Genomic DNA, 11792 nt, shown 5'->3' with positions numbered 1-11792 from the left:
TGGGACACGCAGGGTCTGAGCTCGTGAGTTGCTTACGTCACGACTAAAGTGAATCCTTAATGAGACCCCAGCACCCCCGCTTTAATGATTAAAAAAATCACTCTAGCCTAGGCATGGCATTGAAAAGTAGGCTGTCATGTTTATTTACATTTTTCTATTTATATTCAGCTGTGTCATCTAGCCCAGGAGTTTGTGTTGAATTACATAAAATCGACCTTTCAGTAATTGGTGATATTTCAGGACATTGATCTTGTGTATTTAGTTACAAGAAAAAAAGATACGTTTACGCATTTAGCAGACGCTTTTATCCAAAGCGACTTACAGGGCATTTAGGCTATACATTTGTGTGCTCGGGGATTGAACCCATGACCTTTTGCGCTGTTAACGCAATGCTCTACCACTAAACCATCGCCTTAATAATGACATTAAATCCCTTTGAGATCCTGCAGCGCAATATTATTAATTTAATTAATTGTTCGTCGTATATCTAAATAATGATAGCCTAATTGTAAATTATCGTACATAATAAGAAACAATCTCCTTAGAAATCGAACAGAATGTTATGCAACTCTCGACGCCCACTTTATTTATAGACGGGCGGATCTAGAAAAATATTGATGGGGTGGCGGGAAGGGGGCAGGAATTTTTGAGGGGTGGCAACATATGGAAGACGTATATATACTGAATTTAGTCACAGTTATCACAGTTTGATGATAAATATATGTGCACACTACAAAAGGACACAGGCTCTCATTTACAAACTTAATCTCATGCAATCAATGTCTTGCATTTGAAACAGTTATAACAAACATTACAAACGTATAAGGAATAAGTGACCATACTCCATAAGCACCACCACACTCACTAATGCATGCAGTATGCATCAACATGTAATTAAGAGCATTATAAAAGGTTCAGTGTTATCAATATGTCAATTTATCATAAGTAACACAAGATTTTAACAGCCAATGACATTTCCAGCTGGGGAGACTCAACTGATTTTCTACTGTTTAGTGTTAATCATCATCTAACTCAACCAGTCAAGAGCTACATTTAGCCTTAGATGTTATATGAATATGGTCTCTGACTCTGACTCTGAAGCATAGCTGACAATAATAATAAATAAATAAACATTATAGGCACAAAAACAAATGTGTTTTTGAAAAATATGGTGTTATTGTTTTGGCAAGCTTAAATTAAAACTTCTATGAAAACTTATTTGATATTCCTTTAAAATAATGTTTTAGTATATCTTTTTTTTAAAGTACATTTTACTAAGCAATTTCTTACATAATTTCTTTGAGTTAGACCAAACTTTTATTTTGGTGGATTGTAACCACAGTTTCTGCGTTTTTTAATTAACTATTATTATTAGCTAATAGGAAGTATAGCATACTCTACTGTGCAATAGTACTATATTTCTGTTTGAATTTCTTCAAGTTATACCGAAATTTTATTTTGACAGGTTGTCGTAAAGACATTGCCGTTTCTGTCAGTCTGTGTATACGATACAAATGAATGACGATAGTTTTATCAAATGAAATGGTGAAATCCTCTCATAGCGCACTGACGTACACATGTGTAGCATACATCATGCATCAATATAGTGAAGAGCTGAAAACACCACGCGTGCTTCTGTGTGTATGTGTGTGTGTGTGTGTGTTTGTAGAGAACATTCCCAGAGACGTGTATAACAACACCTTAAGGGTTCCCATAAGCAGGATTTATTGTTGTGCCCCCTTCCTCAAATATGATGATGGAAAAAAAAAACTACTATAGGGGTGAAAAAATAACTTTAATCAAATAAAAAACTAAATGAATAAATTGTATAATTTACAAATCACAATTGTAGCTCTTGACATTTACCTGTGGCTATAACTTTATTATGACTCTAATTTATTTTATAGATATGCACGTTTTTTTTGTTGAAGAAATTCTAAATCCTGTGTCATCTATAGCAAAAAGGTGGCCAAAAATGAAAGATTAAGTGAATATTTGAATTAAATGTTTGGTCAGTAGCCTAAACAAGGATTTGATTGTCCTGTAAGTGTAACAGCAATCACATGAAATTTGTAATAACATGTAAATAGCTTATTTTGTATTTGCCTACATTATGTATTTTAACAGTGTTATTATTAACCAATCATTATTGCCTCATAATTTTTTTATATAATGCATTTTAAGCCATTTTAAAGGATAATGATGGCTTAGGTCTGTTTTTATAGCAACAACAACAACAAACAAAAAAATATTACAGTATATTAATATTTTGTAAATTATTAGAGTTTGGGGATCGCAAATCATTTGAATCAGTTCGGGAGTTCGGAGCGGGTTCGCGAATCATTTGAGTCAGTTTGGGGATTGCAAAAGATTTGAATCAGTTCGGGAGTTCGGAGCGGGTTCGCGAATCATTTGAGTCAGTTTGGGGATCGCGAATCATTTGAATCAGTTCGGGAGTTCGTAACGGGATCGCGAATCATTTGAGTCAGTTATGGGGATCGCGAATCATTTGAGTCAATTTGGGAGTTCGTAGCGGGACCGCGAATCATTTGAGTCAGTTTTTGGGATCGCGAATCATTTGAGTCAATTTGGGAGTTCGGAGCGGGATCGCGAATCATTTGAATCATTTCGAGAGTTCGGAGCGGCTTCGCGGATCATTTGAATCAATTCGAGAGTTTGGAGCAGGTTCGCGAATCATTTGAGTCAGTTCTGGAGTATGGAGCGGGATCGCGAATCTTTTGAATCAGTTCGGGAGTTCGTAGCGGTTTCGCGGATCATTTGAGTCGGTTCGGAAGTTCAAAGCGGGTTCGCGAATCATTTGAGTCAGTTTGGGGATCGCAAATCATTTGAATCCGTTCGGGAGTTCGTAGCGGGTTCGCGAATCATTTGAGTCAGTTTGGGGATCGCAAATCATTTGAATCAGTTTGGGAGTTCCGAGCGGGATCACGAATCACGAAAGATTCGCTCGTAAATTTTCAAATTGGCCATAACCTTTAATTCGTTGCTCCCAACTGGGGTGGCAGCAGGGGTGGCAAGGCTTTCTTTTAATGTGTCATCTGTCACCCTATGCCACCCCGGTAGATCCGCCCCTGTTTATAGATGGTGTGTGTCATGAGGGAATTGTGAAAATACAAACTCATTTTTGGTTTCAGTAGAAGGATTGCTCCTGGGATGCTGTGGTTGCTTTGGTAACGGGACCGTCACGGGGCAGTCGAAGTTTTGAAATGTTAAAAAGAAGCTTTAATTTATCATCCACACAAGCAGAACAAGGAAAGGGCCACATTTTAGTCTGTCAAACCCCGACAGGGAATCTAGTGGCGATGTTTTCTGGCTCACGCACGAGAAGTAAAGGTAATTTGGCATTAAATGTTCATGTGAGAAAATTCAATTAAGTAACTGACAGTAGGTAAAATATATTGTTACCCTCAAAAATGCACATTTTAGTCTTCTAACTCCTCCAAAAGTGATGTTTCATTCTATCTGACAAAATGTCTAATTTGTTTCAGAGTAATATTTTTGTAACCCATAAGGGTTACAGGGTGCAAAAAAATGTCATATCATCACTTTAGTCTGTTTACATATTCACGTTTAAAGTGCGTCTTTCGTTTTCTAAATGTTTCTTTAAGATGTTTGGTGTTGACTTAGAGTTTAGTCATTAGTTACATTTATTACAGTACAGCTGTTATTATTAAGTGTCAGAACTTGTCCACTTGTCAGAAGTGACTCAGATAATGACTGCTTGTATGATATATACATACATACATATATATATATATATATATATATACATAATTTCAGTTTAATGTTTAAACTAAACATTTTCTTAAGAATCAAAAACTCAAAAGTGTTTCTAATAAAACTCAACTAGTTGCTTGGCATTGCATTTGACAAATTAGATATCTGTCTGAGCTATGATACTATCAGGCGGACTCTGAGAAGCACTGATAAATGTATTTTAATTAAAGACAGCATAATGAGTCTCATGAATAAATAAGTGATACTTACATAGCCAATGGATTTCAACATGCACTATTGTTTTATGTTAGAAACCGGAACACGAAGCAAGTAATGTCTGTAGCATCCCAGTATTTATCGTATTTATTGTCACCTCTCTCCCTCCCTGGGGAAATCCGAATCTCTGGCACGCATAGAAAATAAAAAACACAACATATCCATCATGCTTGTGAAGCTCGAATGCAATCAATTATACAGGCATCTTTCCTCTACAGCCGAAATCCCTGCTCATAATTTATTCAGACAAAAAAGCATGAAGCTTTTGGAGTCATATGTAGACACGATAAACAGGGAGGATAAGATGCAGGGTGCAAAGTGAAGGATACCTAGTGCATACAAGCTGATTTGCTAATTGAGTTGAGCTCAGATGGGTCCCCCGAATATTGTCAGGTTTGTTTGGATTTAATCAAAGACATTTGCATGCAGGAACAAAAGACAGTGGCAGGCATAAGATTCTTGGCTTCAAACTTCTCCATTTTTTTATTTCTTTTTTACATCCTTTGCATCATAAAACAAGCTATATTGCTGAATTAATATTCAATATTGTCTGTGGTCTGAGGCTGGGTGGTAGTCTATTGTGTGACAGCTCCCTCATGAAACTCCAAAGCGCTTTGACAGCATATACACCACATATATGTCAGATATTATATGTCACATCCTTTAAAACAATATGGCACAGGAGAAGCTCCTGTTTTGTCCTAAATAAATACAAATTATGAAAATATTGTACATACACTCAAATGCTATACGTGCATTACTTTTTGTATGTAGTTTTGTGTATTTTTGCGACTTCAGAATTAACTGTAGTAATTACAGCGTTCAGCTGTAGATGTGCATTTGTTGCTGCCATAAATTAAATTAAAATTAAATTTATGCATTTAGCAGACGCTTTTATTCAAAGCAACTTACAGTGCATTCAGGCTATCAATTTTTACATATCATGTGTTCCCGGGGAATCGAACCCCCAACCTTGCGCTTGCTTGATTGCTTGCTCTACCAGTTGAGCTACAGGAGCACCATAAGCTCACTAAACTTACATTTAAAACTCATATTTCAAGTAAAATTAGGATTATATCACAAACTGCTTCAGATATAATACATGTAAAAGATAGCATTCTCTATTTGTTTGTTTTAACTCATTTAATATTTAAGAACAGCTAACTGCCACAGGTAAGAGTTATTCATTGATTTACAATATCAAATAGTAGCCTATATTTTATATGCCAACATGGCACCCTCAGGCTTTATTTATATTTGAGACACAAATCATTTTCTTCTTGTGGGTGTCTGGTCTACATCAGATGGATATCCAACAAACAAAACAGGGAGAAATTATGTAAAAGGAGCCGTGAACACAATAGGTCTTTGAGCAGGTTTAGAGAGTCCAGGTGTTTTTACAGGGTAAATGGTGCAACAACAAAAAAAGACCTGTGTGCAGTCTGTTATAGTACAAGCACTGCTGCAGGTGTGCAGAGAAAACACTGCTCTTTTGTGCATTAACTGATGAGAAGCTACTGAAACCTGCTCTGTGATCATCTGGGACTGAATCAACTCTTTTATCCCATAACACACAAATATAGCATCCTTTTTAACATGGATCAGGATCTCATCAGATATCCCTGCCAGAACAAACCCTGATGTATTTTATTACATCAGCGTAACAGCAATCAATTACTATACATTTCAGAGGTGATTTTGACTTTTCTTACTGTACAAGGTTACTATAATTTTCAGTGTTTTTAAAGAAGTGTGCTGTATGCTAATGCTTACCTAGGCTGGCTTTTATTTAGCACGAATAAAGTAAAACAATAATATACATTATAAGTAATATTATTGCAATTTAAAATACTTGCTTTCTACTTGAAAGTATTTTAACGTGATCAAAGCTGAATTTTCGGCATTATTACTCCAGTCTTCAGTGTCGTGTGATCCTTCAGAAATCATAATAATAATATGTCGATTTGCTGCTCAAGAAATTATGGGAACCAAGACACGGGTTCTGTGACAAATAGAAAGTTCAAAAGAACACCATTAATTTGAAAATTTTATTTATTATAAAAAAAAAAACTTTTACAGTAGTATTTCAATTGATCATGCAGGCAATTGTGTGTTTATTAATAAATGTACCACAGCATCTGATCTGAGAAATACATACAGTAAGCAGATATACAGTGGCAAAGTGAGACAGACAGGTGCCGAAAGACTGCAAACATCTGCACTTTTCCAGCCTTGAGTCCTGTTCTCATTATCAAAGCCCCTGGGAGGAATATGTGTGAGAGCTGAAGCATTCAGACAGACTAGATAATGCTGACTACTATAGAGAAACTGAAGTAGACAGTAGAACTGGTTGGTAGAAAAGTTATTTTTCCTTGAACTCGCTTTAAATTTTATCCAAGATGCAGGCAGCAGTTTTTTTCACTGCAAACTTACTTTGGTGCAGTACATGAGCATCCAGAGAGAAATAGTGTGTGGAGGTTTAATTAAATACACATTTTGACACTTGACACTTGGGAACAAAAGTGGCAACATTACAATAAAGAGGGTTTTTCATTAAGAAGGAACTTCTTATCTCAGAAAAAAATATTTTTTTTAGATAGTTTTGGATCAGTCATATACAGTGGCGGAAATAAATGCTGCCAAAACAAGTAAATTATATATACATATACAAACAACATTTGCATGCTATAATGTATCTAAATTGTACTGTCAGAATATCCAGAAATCTTTAAAAAGTTATAGTATCTTTTACTTTTTCAGCAGAGATGACTAAGTGCCAATCCGTCACTAAAACTGAATCTTTGATATTTTTATTCAGGTATTAGATTATTATGCACAGCAGACAGGATTTTATCAGCAAACTGACAATGCAATAATAGTGCAGTAAAGTACTTTATGCAGTAAAATGCTAAATATCTTTGCTCAACTTCTTTCAGTTGATTTTCTATATTTTTAATATTCATGTAATCAACAAATACATACAGTATGTGAATAACATTTTTCTGTGTCAATTGTAATTTTAGTAATATTGCTGTGTTCTGTCATTTTTATATTTTTAAATTTTTCAGTTTTAATTATTTAAGTACATCAAGTTTCTAAATGAAGATGTGAAATGTTGCCTGGACAACTAGCTGAAGTAGATTGAGTGTTTTTATGCCAGATTTTATTTTAGAAGTATTTTAATTTGGTCACACTAGAAATCTGCAAACATGCAGCAACAGAAACAGTTGCAATCCATTCTGCAGAACCATGCGAAAATAACTCTGTATTTTAAAAACATTTCATAATCTCGGCCTCCAGTCTTTCAGATAATCTGATTGATTCAGGACTCGAGGGAGAGGGTGATGAAAGATGCTGATAAGAAATAGCAGCCAATTAAGTGACTTAATCCCATCCTTCCAAAAGTTTCTACGTCAAAAATGACCTACTGATCCTCTTTCAATCATCAATTACTCTCCGAGGTCACGCTTGTCAGCTGATCGCAGCCCCAGTGCCCTATCTGAAATCAATCAGACATCACTGATTACCTCTGCAGTCCAGATCCAGATGAGAACCCGCAGTGGCAGATGTGTTGAACTGAGATCTGACATTTGAACACTGTGCACCAGACTGATGCCTTGTGTCTCTAGGTTACAGACGTGATCTCCCATTTGGATAATATGATCTGAGTGTGTTATAAACATCAGCCTGGTGTTCCAGCATGACCTCCGGCATTCGATGCGGTGTGAAACTAAATGAAGAGAAAAGTGTATGTAAGACTGCACCGTTCTTGACTTATGGGCAAAGATCCTTCAAAGATGAACGTTAAAGAAGTTGACCCAATGCTGCCCTTTAGCTATTTGTACATCGTCTCTGGTAGAAAAAAAAGGACAAGAATTCAGACTGACAACAGTAATGTGAATGACTGCTTTCATCAGGTGAACATCATAGCTTTGCAAGTTTACTAAAACTAATACAACTCTTTAGTACATTGCCATTTTTAAAACAATATACACAACTGTTCAAATGCATTAAATTGAAAGACATTTACACAATTATTTAATGTTACAAAATAAAATAAAAAGCGTCAAAGTGACAAAAGTGGGCACATTACAATATAGAGAGATTTTCATTAAGAAGAAACTCCTTATCTCAGGAAAAGATGCAGTTAAGGATCAGCAGAGGGGAAAATTAATGCTGGAAATGTATATATATGTATATATGCCACTATATTAAATACCAAGATCTAAAAAGTACTGTCAGAATATCCAGAAATCTTTAAAAAGTCTTTATAGGTCAGTATCTTGGAGTTTTTCTTTTTCAGCAGAGATGACTAAGGGCCAATCCATCAATAAAATTGAATCTTTGGTATTTTTATTCAGGTGATAATTGTGCATGAACAGACAGGATGCTATCAGCAAATGCAATTGCAATATGCAATTTATCTGCCATAATAAGTGTATTTATGCTTTAAAATGCTAAATATCTTTGCTCAACTCTCTCATTTTCATGAAGACATCTAAAGCCCGATATTCTATTGTAACATAGCGCCGCCTGCTGGCGACAGTATATGTCACCCTTTACTTGAACATACCAAGTTCAATGTGCACTAAGCTTCTCATGTTTGGTAAGAGTCTTGGCCTGAAGACATCTACATGCCAATATTCAGTAATAGTCATAGTGCCACCAGCTGGCAGCAGGAAGTTTGGCACATTTAAATGACTGTGACATAGGCCTATTGATCCTACATTGACCACTTTAAATGCATATTGCTCACCGTTCGCTGTTTTCCTAAAGCCACCGGGTGGTGGTGAGCCCGAGTGTGAGGACCCTTACATAGCTGCTTCCAGCTTTAATTATATACATTTTCCATATTACTGAAAGTTTGTTATTTCATAGATGTTACAGTAAATTATTATTATTATTATTCTAAAGTTACAAAGTTGCTGTATAACTGCAATAACCCAGGAAAGAAACTTTGATAAAGTTGGCCGTTCAACTAGTGTCTTGAAAGTTTGCTCTGTTTCAAGTTGAAACAGAGCAAAATTAAGACTGAAACAAGCCCTCTGGCTTTTCCTTGTTATTCAATTACATGAATAGCAGTCTAATTCTAATTCAGTGAACAGTCTACATCAGTTAGTCTTAAAAATGCCAATGGGAGCATTCAGAGTGAATCACACCACTTGTTCATGTAAATGAATGTGAACTGCATTTAATCAGATCTCTGATTTTCTGATTTCGATAGCTTTTTGCATTGTGGATATTCTTTGTGTGTGGGACATACAACAAAAAGTGCAAGGGATGAACAAAGCATGTTTCTGTTGTTTGTGGTTTTCTGTGTGTGTATGGACTTACAGTTGGGTTTATTTATTCGCATGCATAATTTGAAGCCTCCACTGCTTGCCCCTCTCAAAATAATTGAAATGCGAAGGTCACATATAAAGGCTTGTCATCAATGTCTAGTGTGTGATGTGCAAATGAATCAAACCACATGCAGCCCCGAAGTGCAAATGGCCTCTGAGTGATGTCAGATCCATTATAATGGCATCTGATCTACTTTAAAACACGTATGCTGTTCACACTGGCAGCGTTTCTCTTTATTAATGATGGTGTCATTATGCATGGCAGGCCATCTGCTGGTACAATACAAACTGAGTTTGATTGAGGGTTAGAAAGATTAAGTTTACTTTATTTTTAACATAAATAGCAAGAAACACACACACACACATACACATATATGTAGGCCTATATATATATATATATATATATATATATATATATATATATATATATATATATATATATATACGTTTATTTTTTTTATCATATCATAAAAGTCTATTATACCCTTTGATATTGTTGATTTTATCCAATACAAGTTTATAGTTGGAGGTTGGAGATGATCAAACTTGGAGAATTGCTTTAAAAGCGAGATGCTTTATTGGTTCATTTGTGGAGAGCTGCAATATAAAATGTCACAACATCCGAAAGACTTTTACTTGTGTCAGCTTCTACTTCTACTTTTTCAATATCTTTCTAAATCTGATGGTTCGCAAAATGAGGATCTATGCATTTCTCTGCAAATCTACAAAAGAGCAAATGAGCTTTATTAGAATTGCTTAAAATGGTTGTTGTTCCTGTTACGTGCAACACTCTCAACATTACAGACCTTGGTGAAGAAACCACAAAAGAGACAACTTTTTTAAAACTGATAGTCTGCTTACTCTGCTACCTACAGGATAGGACTTATTGGGCTGAGATGTGGCAGATCAAACACCTTTTTTTCTGAAATATTCAGGTGGTTTTCAGCTCTTCCTACAGGGACGGCTCAAGTGAATTCTGATGCCTTGAATTAATCATCACAGTATCTGCTCAAACTGCTATGAAACTCCACTGAACTCTGAATACATTAGAGGTACTTTGGTTTAAAGGCTACAAACCACGATTTTTCATCTGCACACTCACCATCTCTAGGAAAAAGATGATTGAATGTTGCAAACAGAAATGGACAGGCTACACTGCAGCATGTGAATTGAGTGGCATATACCATCGCTCCACTAGGTGGCGTGGTTCCTTCTACAATCTGAAATCTTATTAAAAAATTATTTTGAATTTTTCTTTATATCAGGACTACAACCACCTCTTAGAATTGTGTAAATACAGACAGAAGCTTATGTTTACCAAGACTGCAAATATTTAATGTAAAAATACAGTATAATATTGTTTAATATTATTACAATTTAAAATTACTGTTGAATTTTTAAATATATTTTAAAATGTAATTTATCCCTGTGATGAAAAGCTGAATTTTCAGCATCATTACTGCAGTCTGAAGTGTCACTCTAAATCAACTGCTTGTTGAATAAAAGTATTAATTTATTTAAAATAAAATCTTACTGAAAGATATAGTGTATACAGTATGAAACAAAGTATTTCTATTTCTTGAAAAATATTTAGCTTCTTGCAATTGAATAGCTCATTTACTTAAATAAGAGACAGATCTTGCACTGTTTAAAGTAGAAAACTATAAAATAGAATAAAACATTAATGTGTAAAAGTAATTACATAAATGGATAAAAATCAAATTAGATTTTTAAAAACAAACTAACAACAAAATTCAAATTATATTAGTTATAGGCCTAGTTCTGATTTAAAGAGAAATATTTAATAATAGTTTTTGATTCCTCAATATTACTTTTTGAATAGAGGCAAAAAAAAAAAATGTACTTCTGTTAAAGTTTCTGTGTATTAAAAGTTTTTTAACAATTTTTGTATTAACAATGTCTCCATTATCGTTTCATCTGAACTTTCTAAACATTTCAATTACACACACGCATGCTATTCTCTAAAAGTTTCTTTGTATTAAAAGGCTTATTCAGACAGAAAAAAACCCTCAATCACATTTCCCAGCATATTTCCAAAAGAAGTATTGAAACGTTGAAAAGAAGAACTCAGCGTTCTTTATCACACGAAGAGGTTGTCCAGAGTTCTCACTTCTTCTCCTTTCTTGAAAAATACAAGTACGAAAATAACCAAGAAAACATCATTTGTACTAATTGCATTCTGAATAGCTTCATTATAATTCTTTTCTTTTGTATGCATTTTGGGGTGAATTGACACTGTACTAATTCAACATTTAAAGATGTTCTAGGCACACACTTTGTTCATTATCTGTCTATTATCTCATACACAAGGCAAATAGTGGGAGGGTGAAAACATGGTATAAGAGAGAAAGAGACTGACTCATTAAATATTTATAATCCTGCGGTCTCATCCATTCCATTGTGCTTACCCTGCATTCA

The sequence above is a fragment of the Carassius gibelio genome, chromosome A20 (genome assembly GCF_023724105.1).
Source record: "Carassius gibelio isolate Cgi1373 ecotype wild population from Czech Republic chromosome A20, carGib1.2-hapl.c, whole genome shotgun sequence".
Taxonomy (NCBI): Eukaryota; Metazoa; Chordata; class Actinopteri; order Cypriniformes; family Cyprinidae; genus Carassius; species Carassius gibelio.
This window is presented reverse-complemented; position numbering follows the sequence as displayed.